The sequence below is a fragment of the Amblyomma americanum genome, chromosome 7 (genome assembly GCF_052857255.1).
Source record: "Amblyomma americanum isolate KBUSLIRL-KWMA chromosome 7, ASM5285725v1, whole genome shotgun sequence".
NCBI lineage: Eukaryota > Metazoa > Arthropoda > Arachnida > Ixodida > Ixodidae > Amblyomma > Amblyomma americanum.
In genome coordinates, this window is record NC_135503.1 from 45832829 (window position 1) to 45846642 (window position 13814).

General features: G+C 48.1%; 1 protein-coding gene across 8 annotated transcripts in view; it reads right to left on the reverse strand.

Moving 5' to 3' along the window:
* Moe (moesin) overlaps window positions 1-13814 on the reverse strand; it is a 125342-nt gene that overhangs the window by 23723 nt on the left and 87805 nt on the right. For 2 of the 8 annotated variants that reach the window (XM_077632042.1, XM_077632038.1), the window contains exon 1: window positions 478-617. The exons of 2 other annotated variants lie outside the window; for them this stretch is intronic. The gene's annotated coding sequence lies outside the window, so the exon portion shown is untranslated. Of the gene's footprint in view, window positions 1-328; window positions 618-13814 lie in introns of those variants that run through there. 4 more of the 8 variants (XM_077632040.1, XM_077632044.1, XM_077632039.1 and 1 more) reach the window with 4 other exon arrangements.

Genomic DNA, 13814 nt, shown 5'->3' on the forward strand with positions numbered 1-13814 from the left:
CAAGCACGGTAAGCTCAACAAAACACAAAAACAGGTGGCAAAAGGACACTCCAGCGTTCGTCGCTTAACGGCTGGTTAGAAGCAACCGGTTTTTTGTATACGCGCTGGCGAGGCTAGACATCACAGCCGCCGGGAATGCAGCATCTCCCAATTTATGCGGAAATTACGCGGTGGCAGCCACCCGACTCATCACTAAACGCCAGCTGACACGTTACTGGACCGCTATGAACACCGAAAATGCCAGAACGGAGCAGCTTTCCAGAGAAAAACACCCGGAAACGGGGACGACACCAGAACGCAGCTCCCTGAACCACGTCATGTCGCTTACAAAAAACTTCGCCCCGAGCGGTCTGTCGGCGCGCGCCGGTACCTCACTTGAAGACGGGGCCGCAGCGGCGCCCGAACAGTAGCGGTGACCGCCGCTTCTGCGGCTCGAGTCGCGGGCTCTAGCGTAAGGAACGACCAAGCATCACTCACCGGCGTAGAAAAAAAGAACGTATTCCAAAGCGGCGTATCACCTCCGCGCTCGCGGTGACAACTTCGTACAAAATGGCCGTCCGCAGGGTGTGGCAAACGCGCATGCGTGTGGCAACTCCCACTTTCCGCTTTCGCGGCGCGCCGCGCGGAGGCGCCGCGGCCGTTCCGCGCGCGCGCGCATGCGCGGCGCGCCGCTTTACGAAACCGCGCGGGCGCAATGTTTGACTTTCCTTTCCGCGGCGCCGAGCAAGAGACCGGACTTATCGCGAAATGCTCACGAGCTGAAACTGACCAACTCGCACGGCAACACGTGCGAATGCGTCACTGTACCACGACGATACAAAGGGCGGGAATAAGATGACAGAGACCAGATATCTATGGCTCAAGAACGCACCATGCCGTGCTACAACCTGCGCTTCGTGCGACAGCTTGCTGCCTAGTGTTCGCGTTAGCTTCACAGTAGTAGTGTTTTTTTTTTCTTTGATTTTAACCATTTTGCTTCCACTCTACACAAGTAGGCTATCCATCGCCAGCTACACAACACTGCCCATAATTTTTTTCCGCGATCCCCCCTCGCAACCTTCATATTCTCTTTTATGGTGCGTGGCGTTAAAGTCGATTTCCGAGACCACCACTGCGAATAGTGGTACCCATTAGTTGCCAGACAGTGCCGCTCCCAGAGTACTCAAGCGGAGTTAGAATCCATCTTGAAACACGACTTCCGCGAAAGAATGCTGCCATCACTGTCGGCGTTAAAGAACAATCCCACTCTGTTTTCCGTAGAAGAAATAAATAAAAGTAAATAAAAAGAAGGTAAAGGCGAGAAAAGAAAGGAGTTTAACCAGGCTCAAAGGGGACAACAAACATTTTCACGCTTTGTTTGTTTCTAAAGACCATCTTTATCGATTTTTGCGTGCACTTTCGGACGAATGTAACAATAAAGCATGTTGATGTTCTAGTCGGTTCTCAGAGTTACAAAATCTTAGCGCAACAGGGGCGAGACAGAAAGAGGCAGTGAGAACGCCCGCGAATGTCTTCCCGCGTATCCTTTCGTTCCGTCACGGTTGCGCTAAGATTTTCTAAATAGACACGACCAACGACGCTGACAGTGGTACCGTATGGCGACAGTGATGGACTGCCACTCCATACTTGAACATAGACTTCACGTAAGGCGTGTGTCTGGCTCAGTTCAGTCACGTTGCGTAAGCTGCGTTTACATAACTGCGACAGAAGTCGACTCCAGTCAACTTTCTGGGGGGAAGTGCAAAAACGTCGAGGAAGAGAGTACAGGACAAGTCAAGCCTTTGCTTCTCAAAACCTGCTCTTTCCCTCAAAAAGGGGACTTGAGTCGACTTCTGTCGCATTCGTGTAAACGCGGCTTTAGTTAGCGACATCGGTAGATGGCTAATCCGACACGACAGTTTTAACACGGCGAAAGTGACAGGCGATAAGTTAGTAACGTCACCGCTCCACCACGGCCGATGGAGTCGCCACATGTTATTTTTTTTTCTAACGCGTTTTACAAAAAAAAATAATAAAAGCACTGAACGTGGAACGAGGCTGTTAAGTCAAATAGCTTCCCTCGCAAGTTAGAGAAGGTTAAGTTCAGTTTCGAGTCCTTTCGAAACATTTTCGCACGTCGGCGGCTTTTGCGCGTTGGTCTCGAAGAGAGGACGGAAAGACGCCAAATGCTTTCCTCATATCGTCACTTTGACGCACAAAGAGCGATTGTCGAAGCTTTATATGCGGACATAATGCTTGCATGTGTAACAATGGCGATAACTGTCGTCAAGTTGCAAACAGTACATCTTTCGAAAAAGGCATTTCAGCTGAACACGCATCTTTTTGCCTCATCTGGCCCCGTGGGCTGAAAATGTTCTTGTTCTTTTCTCGAATGTTCAGCGAAGTACAGTCAGCAGCGGAATAGTTCTCGAGGGCGTGGGTTGGAGCCTGTCGCCGTCAATGGGGAGCGACGCTGTTAACGCTTTTAACCGCCCGTCGCCATTGTTATTCGCGCGGCGTGAAAGACGCCTGACAGACGTTGCCTATCGTTTCACCGCGGCTTTGTTCCAACCTTCGTCATGGTTGCGCGCAAAACTGCGACAAGCCCACGTCAGTACACTGTTGAGGTAAGTTAAAAGTACCGGTGCCTGGATATGCGGATGAGCTATGAGCGTATTTACTGGAAAATCTCGGAGGAGGCCTATCTCAATTACAGGATGCTTTTTGTTTGCTTTGCCGAGTGAAGAAGAATTGATAGTAGCTTTTCCACAGAGATTTATTTGTTTAACGAGGGCAGTCATTCCTAATCCTCCTGCCTTTTATCCTTCCCTTCCCCCATCTCTCAAAACAGAAATACTGCAATCCTCCCTTTAATCGTCATGCATTCACAGCAAGGGCTAAATTAATAGTACTGCCCCAGTTTTTCAGGAAAGGTCGACAGTACGAAGCGAGAAACATGTCCGCTTTCGTTGCGACAAAAGGTATTCACTAGGATTTAGCTGAGGACACGCCCAGCTTTCTTCCGGCATAAAACGCGATCCGCCGCCGCGGTGGCTCAGTGGTTATGGTGCTCGGCTGCTGACCCGAAAGACGTGGGTTCGATCCCGGCCGCGGCAGTCGAATTTCGATGGAGGCTAAATTCTAAGAGGCCCGTGTGCTTTTCGATGTCAGTGCACGTTAAAGAACCCCAGGTGGTCAAAATTTCCGGAGCCCTTCACTGCGGCGTCTCTCATAGCCTGAGTCGCTTTGGGACGTTAAACCCCCATAAACCAAACTAAACCATAAAACGCGATCCGTTCAGCCAGCAAAGAAGTGGGGTCAGTCAGTGGGAAGTTAAAAAGAAACCAAGTGGTACGTCGAGTTCGCGCCAGTGACATCAGCAATGCTCAGCTGTATGTTGCCTGCACATATCTTTCCAGTATAACTGCCAAGTGTCTACTTCAAAGGATCCCGCTGTCGGCATTCACACCTTCAGAATCAGTGGCACAGACCACTGATTCTGTGAGAAGCATTCTCTTTCGGTCAGCTTTTTTTTTGTGTGTGTGTGTGATCGTGTAAAGCCCAACAAATATATTGGGAAGCCTGCTGTCCATAAGACAAATACGGACCACCAGGAGTGGGAGCGCCGAAAGAATTCACTACATGCCAAGCCCTATCGGCATCGCGGCACGGTGCGCGCATGCGCACTATCAGTCCAGAACGTGACACACCCGACGCCAGCCTGAGACATTGCGTATTTCTTCGCGTATAAGCCTTCACGTGTAAACCTGCATTATCTGTATCAATATCGCGTAACAAGAAAACTAACAACTTAGTTGACTTCCTTTTTTGGTGCGGCTGGTGATCGATGTTTTCAATCAATCAGCATTGAAGGTTTTGCTCAGCGGTGTTGGTCTAATTTATTTACTCACGCCAAGTGATGAGCATTAATAGCTTTCGCCTCCTGTGTATAGCCGACGTCTCCAAAAACACACAGCAATATTGGTGCGAACTTCGAAGAATCCTATCTTTCGTATTAAACATGTTCTCATATTGTAATGGAACTAGTTCCAAACATCAATTACGCGCGATGTCCATGATACGTGCTGGATTGGAAGCCGTGGAATGTAGGCCGCAGGAGTTAAATGCATGTCGTCTAATGTGTATTTGTATAGTCCTGGTAGGCTTCCTTACATATACTGCAGATTTAATTTCATACAGAGACATCAAGTAAGTTCTCATAGAAAATTAATTACCAGGTGACTGAAAACGGCGATGCACAAAAACAGAAAACAGCTGCCAAGAGCTCCTGGTTTTCTATTATGTTATCACTGTCCGATTATCAGCCAATCCCTCACAGTGATAGGTGTGCCGTCTGTGTCAGCACTGATGTGCGCTCCATTGATCTGTCCTTCGTCTTGAGTGAGCCAGTTTGGTTTCACCACGAATTTACAACTACACCAAACAACGACTTAAGCGTCATCAATTGTATTTCTGGCGCCGCAGTCGCGGTCGGACCCGCGACCTTTGGCCTAGCACTGAGCCTGAGCAATTTACTTTACTGACGGCTGGAATGAGATTTGAAACTGTCGCAGCCCTGAAATGCTGAGCCAATTAAAAGGGAATAAGCGATTACTGCTCGCGTTATTGCTTGCGCTCCGGCAACGTATATACGCCGGCATTCGGGCTTATGAAAGAGCTGGAGGCCCGCGAATAAAGTGGTTCCGGCGAGGGCACAACCCTTTTGTCCCCGAACGATGTCGAATTGACTTCGGCATGACCTCCGTCGATAGGGCGTCACATCGCTTACGACATTGCACGATTTGCGACACACCTCGTGTCACTGCGTCATCAATCATTATCGGGCGCAAATATCGCACGTGATTGGAAAAAGAAAAGGGGGGGGGGGGGGAGTAAATTATGTAGAAGATTGCCCCCGTCGACCCGACAGAGGTATGTCGAGTGTGTGGGTGTAAAACAGTTTCCGGTCGTCGGCATTTACAGTGCAACAGTAATTATGTGCCTTATCACACTCTATTGACGCGGTCCACCCTCTACGTCAGAGGGCAGTGAATTACCTCACCGCATGCAAATTAAACCCATTACAAAATTCGTCGCAGCAATAAATTGTCGATACGCTTGAATGCCGAGCAGAGAAAGAAGAATGCGCTAATCAATCGCGGTCGGCAGCGTTAATTTGTTTCGCCTGGGACACAGGATGATGCACGAGATACCTAGCACGGCCCTCTCGATTCTGGCGTGCACTTTTATCATGCAGGAGGGGGCGGCCGCTAGGCAATGATTCACGAGATTAACTCCCGTATGTTTTTAGAACTGTTGCTGAATCTACCACAGTGTCAGCACTATTTTTGGGCCTCAAGACTGGTAGCAATTTTCGCGTTCTGACTTTTGCGTTCTGAGGTTTCGGCATTAAATTCAGGGAGGAATTATAAGTGTGTAGTCTACACACGCTCGCAAACGGCTATCGCAGTATCAACTTCAATATTCATCGAAGTATAGTCCGAAATTGGCTATGGTCGATCTGTTCTTGCGCGGTGGGCTGTAGACATACAGCTCTTTAGATGGCATCAGTATTTGGTTTAGCCTGCTATTGCCATTGTCACAATTCGAAAAGCTTCTTTGAAAAGTTATAGTTTTCAAATATACCTTATCAATTTGAATGGCAGTTTGCAACCCTAAAAGCCTTCTATCAACATGACTGAGAAGTGAAATATCTCAACAAAGGAGCAAACCAAAAAAAAGGACAAGTAAACGTGTTAGCAAAAAAACAAAAAAAAACTTAATGAATGGATGGGGATGTTTAGATTCATGGCTGCACGGGGTCGTTTAAATTCATTGCTTAAGTAGTACTTGACAAAAACTCAGGTGTTGGACAGCGGTTTACTTAACTCAGCACTGAAATGAGCCAACTATATAGCCCGATAAGTTTTATTGAATACTGGCCCAGCCCCACAGTACAAGCGATTGCAATGTCTCCTGCTTACCAGTTTCATCTCAAGTGACATGTAAATTTTGTTGCCTCCAAACAGGCGTACCGACTGCGGCACAAAATGATCAGAACGCATGACTACGAACTCTACTAACCTTGCTTTCCTCGAGGCCTCGAAATTGCATGCGCTTCCACCTGACGCGAGGCGAGGTTTATAACTGCGGCGCGCAACCTCCCGCTGCCTGATTAGGGCGTTTTGATTCGGAGCTCCCCGCGGCCAGGCTGCTTTCAATTTGATTTTTTTAATTTTTGCTCTTCATTTAGCAGCGCCGGGCCACCTGACTTATTGCATCATGACAGCGGAACGTGAATAGACACACGCACAACCCGCTCCGAATAAAACTTGTCCAACAAAGGAGCCTCACAGCTGCTCTGTATAGAGATGAGTGCGCGCGCTTAGATTTGCGGATGTGGAACGCGAACGCATTGGGAAGGCATTCGCAGAAGCGGCGTAATCTGATTTGTGTCGTCACGGAGCGCGTACATACAGGATCTCTGACGTAAATAGAAGCAACCCCTGTGAACAAATCTTTTTTTTTTAACCTAACGGTTCTTCCGCATGGTTATTGACGTCATCCTTTTGGTTCTTGTTCTGGTTGTCGTTGAAGTAAAGTACAGATATCCGAGTTGCATGCCTCCCATGTTTATTTATTTTTTTGATAGTCCCTGGATTTGTAAAATGTTTATTGGAGAACCATGCAACATCGCTTCGCTCATGCAGAACCTAAAATTTTCGCAGGCGAAACATAATACGCGACGTCACCATCTGCACTCAGAATAAGCATTACTGGCATCATTGCATTGGGGCATAGGAGATTTAATTTTCTTTTTAAAAAGGCACACTTTTTTTCATACCGAGAAAACAGTCGTCGGCTGTATGATAACAGGTGCTCAATTCCATACCGCTTGGATCTGTACAGCGTCGGGCTGCTGAGCAAGAGGACAATCGGACCTGTCCACAACCGCCGCACATCGATATATACGAAATACAAAAAAAAAGCTCATTGCAAGAGATTTGTGCTCGCTTTATGCAGTGGTCTGAATCAGCCCGGAGCTGTTCACTATACCGTCCTTCATATTCCACATAGTGCAACACTAACATTAGACTTATATGCATTCAAAGGAACTACTATTGCGTACTTAGTGTTGCGAGGGAAAGAAATTGACCGTCTCTCTTTCACTCTCGCTCGTCCCGCTATGTAATTCGTCACTGGGTTGGGACTAATAGAGCTGAATATACACTAAGACAGTTTTTTTTTTCTCCGCAAGTGCGCAAAGCTCGCACGTATACTTTATCTGACCAACCACGAAAAGTGCACGAAAAAAGAAAAAAAATACATACAAAGGCAAAAAAAAACTTGTCCAAAACACCACGCGCGGTATTTCTGTCCAACCTTTTCAACTATATGCCAACGCTGCTCTCAAAATCCGACCTCATTCGTTTTTTTCGGGCACTTAGTCTGACCCACTCCGAATCCCTCACGCGCAAAAAAATTTTTCTCTCAGAATAATAAAGTAAATAATAATAAAGTAATAATAAAATAAAGTAAAATAATACTAAAGTAGAATAATAATAAGAATAATAATGTAAAAGAACCACACAAACTGATGTGCGAGTTGGTTGGTAGAAGGTTCACTTGTGCTCTTAGGTACGCCTGGTGGAGGGCTTGGTTTTGGTTTTGTTTTTTTGTTTTTTTTGGGGGGGGGAAGGGAAATGGCGCAGTATCTGTCTCATATATCGTTGGACACCTGAACCGCGCCGTAAGGGAAGGGATAAAGGAGGGAGTGCAAGAAGAAAGGAAGAAAGAGGTGCCGTAGTGGAGGGCTCCGGAATAATTTCGACCACCTGGGGATCTAATTTAACGTGCACTGACATCGCACAGCACACGGGCGCCTTAGCGTTTTTCCTCCATAAAAACGCAGCCTCCGCGGTCGGGTTCGAACCCGGGAACTCCGGATCAGTAGACGAGCGCGCTAACCACTGAGCCACCGCGGCGGGTTGGTGGAGGGCTCCAGATTGATTCAGACAACCAAAGGTATACTTCAACGTCCGTTGACATCGCACAGCGCACGGGCGTTATTGCGTTTCGCCTCGGTCGAAAAGCGGTCGCCAGGACCGGGATTCGATCTCGCGACCTTGGAATCGGCAGCCGAACGCCGCAACCACTGAGCCAGCGCGGCGGGTATGGACGAGTTGGTCTGACACGATGGTGAAACGGCACACGGACGAAGAAAGCGACGAAGATATTAATTGAGAAGAAGAAGAAGAAGAAGAAGAAGAAGAAGAAGAAGAAGAAGAAGAAGAAGAAGAAGAAGAAGAAGAAGAAGAAGAAGAAGAAGAAGAAGAAGAAGAAGAAGAAGAAGTACTGCGTTGTGCTGCGTCCTTTTTCTATTTCTTTGTTCGAGTGCCGTTGCGCCATGTTTCAGCATCACAGGCACCCGCAATCAGCCCGAAAATTACGGCCTGAAATAGCGCATAAACGGCATCGGAGAATGAACTCCGCCGCACATGTTATGCAGTTCTGTTACTTGCGCTTGAGGCGATTGCACAACCTCTCAAATGGCTCCGAAGACGCTATATTACAGACACATAAGAAGCTGCGGGCCGAGTTAACTAACGGCGCAAGAGCCGGGAAAAATGGTAATGGCCTTGTGTCGACATTTCAAAAAAGAAAGCCAGAAAAAATTATTATTATAATTTCCTAACTGAAGCCCGATTCTTGGTATGTGTTGCCTGATGTAGATATCATTTCGAGATGAATAATTTCGTGCTGCGTTGGTAAAATATGTACTGGTACTTTAAATCATGACTCGTCAAAATCGTATACCATTGAATCTTCTCCTTAACCTTTGCTGTTAGGGTCCCTAATGAGACTGGCAATATCAAGAAAGTAAAACAAATATATAAACATGGCGCAATTTCGCTTTTTTTTGCACGTTTACGAGAAGTTTAGGCCCTTATACAGTTTCGATAGTTCACATGCTCTGTGTTTCAGAATTAATAAAGAATATGCCGCATACCATTCCCGCCTCCCACTCCTTCGTCTGATTACAACAGCAAGGAGCAGCAGCTGTTATCGTGAGCGAGGAACTGGTTAAAAAATTCCACTGGCCGCAGCGGCAACACCGTTCCCATTCCACTATAGTGCTCGCCGCCCGGTGTCGAAAGACGGCACACACGGGCTGCAACGACGCCCTGTCGAGGACCGGGCAGATCTGGATCGCTTGGCTTTCCGCGGATAAGACAGAGGTAACGGCCTCTTATCTAGGGGGCGCTCCATCCCAGTCACGACGATAAGCCGTATATGCACCGGGAAGTCACTTGCGTGAAAAACGGTTTTCAACAGGTGTGGGTGGTTCGGGAATTCGCCGCCATTTCACGCCCATCATATCCGCTGACTTCCTTCATCACGCTGATTCAGCATCATCATCACTGCCACCACCACCACAATCCTCGCGTCGGCGTCACTGATCATTGTCTACCCAGTTATATGCATTGCAGAACATAGTCACCTCCTACTAATCTCCGGTTATCCCCGTCTTAGGCTAGCTGCGGCCATCCAATTCTAACAAATTTCCTTATTATATGTAAGCTCCCCCATTTACTCTTTCGCCCCATTTACTTCTTTCTTCCCTTGCAATCCACTGGGGCACCCTCACAGACCGTCGGTTATATGTTTGCCGAATTGCTTACCGCCCAAGTCTATCTCCTCCTGCCGACTTCCGATAAGATATCGTCAACTCGGGTTTGCTCTGTAACCCATGCTGCTCTCTCTCTCTCTCTCTCTCTCTCTCTCTTTTATTCCCGCCTTCCCGCCTTTCCCATAGCCCGCTGCAGTGTCCTGGACCTAATTTCCAGTTTTTTCTTTTGCCTCCGAGTTCCGGCCCCATTCAATCAATCAAAGATACCCATTAGGCCATGATGCCATTAGGCCATGACGTCAATAAAGTTGTTCCTCCTCCTCCTCCTCCGGCCCCATGGGTAGAATACAATTTATTTTGTGTTCTCATTTTGGCGGATATCGGCGCCACCTGTTCATAACTTTTGAGACTTTTTCAAATACTCTCCAGCCCATTGGTTCTCTAGCAGATTTTTTTCTCAGTCCATATTTCTAGTCACTACTTGGACACAGTGTGCATGTGTATACTCCCTTGCCGCTTTGAGTGCTTCATTACAAATCTCATTACAAATCATGACTTGCATCACACCGCTTGCGCGGCAGTAGTAATCCTTCCCCAAAACGTAACTAGGCTTAGCGGTGCCGGTGCGCCGCCGCAGTCGATCGCTAGCCCCGGTGCTCTTTTAGTGCTGTTGAAATCCCGTATGTTCGCGTTACGGTCCCATGCGTCGCAGGCAGTTACCCAGAGCCGGGCCTTACGGAAGCGTTGGGGGTGCGTGCAGTACCTGCGCATGACCAAACCTGTCTAGACGTGCGGAGTGCGCAACAGCCCGAAATAAAAGGCCACTCACGCCTCGCTGAACGGATTGACACAGGCGGTTGAGAAAGTGCTGGAAACTACCTCCTCTCACTACCTCCCCTCTAGCTAAAAGCGCGCAACTAGGCCGACTCTAGAATTGGCGTCAGCTGATCAAAGGCTGAATACGCAAAACCGTGTGCATGGAAGGACTGACCGGGGTTTTCCTTATCGCATCGTTATCGCTATCATCGCTGGTCACTGCCTCAACAATATAAGCGTCGTCGCCGGCACCGCACAGACAGACACTCCACGGGGCGCAAGTTCACCGTGTACCGTTTTTAAAGCAGTCTGTAAATCCGGCCTGATAAGCTAATGCCTAGCTCCGATAAGCTCTATGCAGATCCCTCAGCGCTGCGCGGGTGTAGCGAGAGCACTATATCAGTCAGACGCTATGTCGGAGGACCTGCGTCACGGCGCGTGTCTGCTGCAGGTCGAAGACAATGAGCGCGCTTATCTATGGAGGCGATGATGTCTCCAGGTAATGACAGGGAAACTAGTGCACGGGACGATTTTCTCGATAGCGCAGAGATAAGAGTGACCGCATTACGTTAACCCCTCTCGAACCGGGCATGCGCATGTGCCGTACCTAAGGGCGAGTTAGCCACTTCACAATTCTGGAAACACCCATGAACTCCAGCCGCTTATCCATTCTTTTATTCTGTTTTGATGATGGCAGATAAGGGAAAGAAGTCCGATACCGAAGTGCGCAATATGATGTCAAATATCTAGTTACAATATATCTGTAGTAAGTAGGCTTTCAGTAGAAACTGAAAACAAAAGAAATTAATCAAGGGTGACAACATTCAACGGATAATCCGACGCGTATACGCTGATCACAGTCATAGGAAAGAGCCACGCAGCTGTCCAGCGACGAAGCCACGTGATCGTTCCCGCAGTCATCATGGCAGTGGCACGTGCTATTCCACTATCCCGTTATCCTTGCCGTATCCAGCGATAGAGGCGACAACGCCTATATAGCTATACCTCCAAACTTGCGGATCGCTTTAACTAACGGACACAAGGGAATGACAGCACGCACCCCTCGGTTCTGTAGTGGACCACCCTTCTACTCCGTGAAAAGGACAGAAAAGGTTCAGGAAAAGGGTGCTCACAGTATCTTCGCTTATACGATAGACGCACAGTCTTTGTCAGAAATATACAGCCCAAGGGGTTTGCTTCCAAGCCGTGTGGCGGTGCTCTTTAGCACATTTGAGAGTGTCAAGCTTGGGAGGGCTGAAGACTTAAGTTCCTCCCGCCTTCGCGAGATTAGGGTCCCTGAGAATGCAAGAGGAGCCGCGCTGCATGGTTCAGAAGCAGACAGCTTGGGCTGTATACTTTTGACGATAACTCTACAAGCGCGACACTGGTGGTCCATCGTTCGTCCAGTCATCCAGTCTTGCAAAAGTAAAAAAATAAAAGCTAAAGTAAACGATAACACGAGCGTCCGAACAGCGCCTGCTTACTATTATGACTGGGCAGTTTGCACTGACGTCGCCTCCGCCGGTGTCTAACGACGTCACCCCTGTCCGAGATCGCGCGCGGCCCGTTGGCAGCCGCATGCGTTTGGCGCAGACAGCTAGCGTAGCAAAGATTCTCTTCCCATTGTGCTCGCGACTGCTTCTGTTCGACCCAGCAAGCGCACGAGCAAGCAGCTACATGCGTTATCGATAAGCATCACGCTTCTAAGGAACGCTGCGTGGCGAAACCGACGCGCAGCTATAGGTGAAGCATGCGTCCTACATGTGGCCTTCGATGAAGAGGCTCTTGACTGTCTTCTGCGTTACATTGTTGCTGCACTAATTCAAGGCGAGGGCTTTACTCCTCTTCAAACGTGCACGTTCCGTATACGGAACCTGTCTTCGTGGACTTCATCGATACATGCCTACACGAAGTTAACGAGATCACGTGATGAACCCCCCCTCACCCCCTTAAATGCCAGGGTGCTTGTCCGCTGGGCACGAGGTCGCAGGATCGAATCCCGACAGCGGCGACCGCCTCTCGGTGGTCCGAAACGCAAAATGCCCCCGCGTACTGTGCGGAGAGTTCTAAACTCATCTCTTCATGGTGCACACCCTTTATCAAAAGTATATAGCCCAAGGAGTTTGCTTCTGATCACCAGGACAGAGACTGAGATGATGAAATTGCATTGCTGCTTCCGAATCTAACACAACTGAAAAAGTTGGAATGTTCACTGCCACCTAAGAGTGCTGCAGTTTTGCAAATAACCGCCTGACGTATTGGATTTTATTCCCACGCCCTTCAAGGCAATAAAGAAAAAAAAAGCCGCGATGACTAAGTGCTTAGGGCGCTCGGCTACTCAGCCGTAGTGCCGGGGTTCGAACACGGTCACGGCGGCATCGTTTCGATGGAGGCGAAACACAAAAGGCGCCCGTGTGCTATGTGATGTCCGTGCACGTTAAAGATCACCAGTTGGTCGAAATTTTTCCGGAGCCCTACTACGGCACCTCTTTCTTCCTTTCTTCTTTCAGTGCCTCCTTTATCCCGTCCCTTACGGCGCGGTTCAGGTGTCCAGCGAAAAGTGAGACAGTTACTAGCAGCGTCATATCCTTTCTTCAAGGCATAAATTTTTTCTATGCCTTGAGCTGCACCCAGCACAAACAAACAAACAAGGCAATAAAGAAAAAAAAAGCCGCGATGACTAAGTGCTTAGGGCGCTCGGCTACTCAGCCGTAGTGCCGGGGTTCGAACACGGTCACGGCGGCATCGTTTCGATGGAGGCGAAACACAAAAGGCGCCCGTGTGCTATGTGATGTCCGTGCACGTTAAAGATCACCAGTTGGTCGAAATTTTTCCGGAGCCCTACTACGGCACCTCTTTCTTCCTTTCTTCTTTCAGTGCCTCCTTTATCCCGTCCCTTACGGCGCGGTTCAGGTGTCCAGCGAAAAGTGAGACAGTTACTAGCAGCGTCATATCCTTTCTTCAAGGCATAAATTTTTTCTATGCCTTGAGCTGCACCCAGCACAAACAAACAAATTTCCTTTCTTCGAATCCAATTTATATATTATATATATATATATATATATATATATATATATATATATATATATATATATATATTTATTTATTTATTTATTTATTTATTTATTTATTTATGGGCCATTCAGTGCGGCTCATATCACCAATGTTCCAAACGAATGAGAACTGCCGCCCTCAACCCTCCGAAAGTTTAGGACTTCTCCGGATTAGAGTCACTTTGCTCCGGATATGCTACAAGGTCCCCACTACGCGGCTTATAGAAGCACACCTTTCGGGCTCTTTACTTTTGACAAAAGCCGCACAGTGTGGAAGAGTCCACGCAAAAAAAAAAAAAATATGCATATGTATTAAACGATCCGAGGAGGCTCAG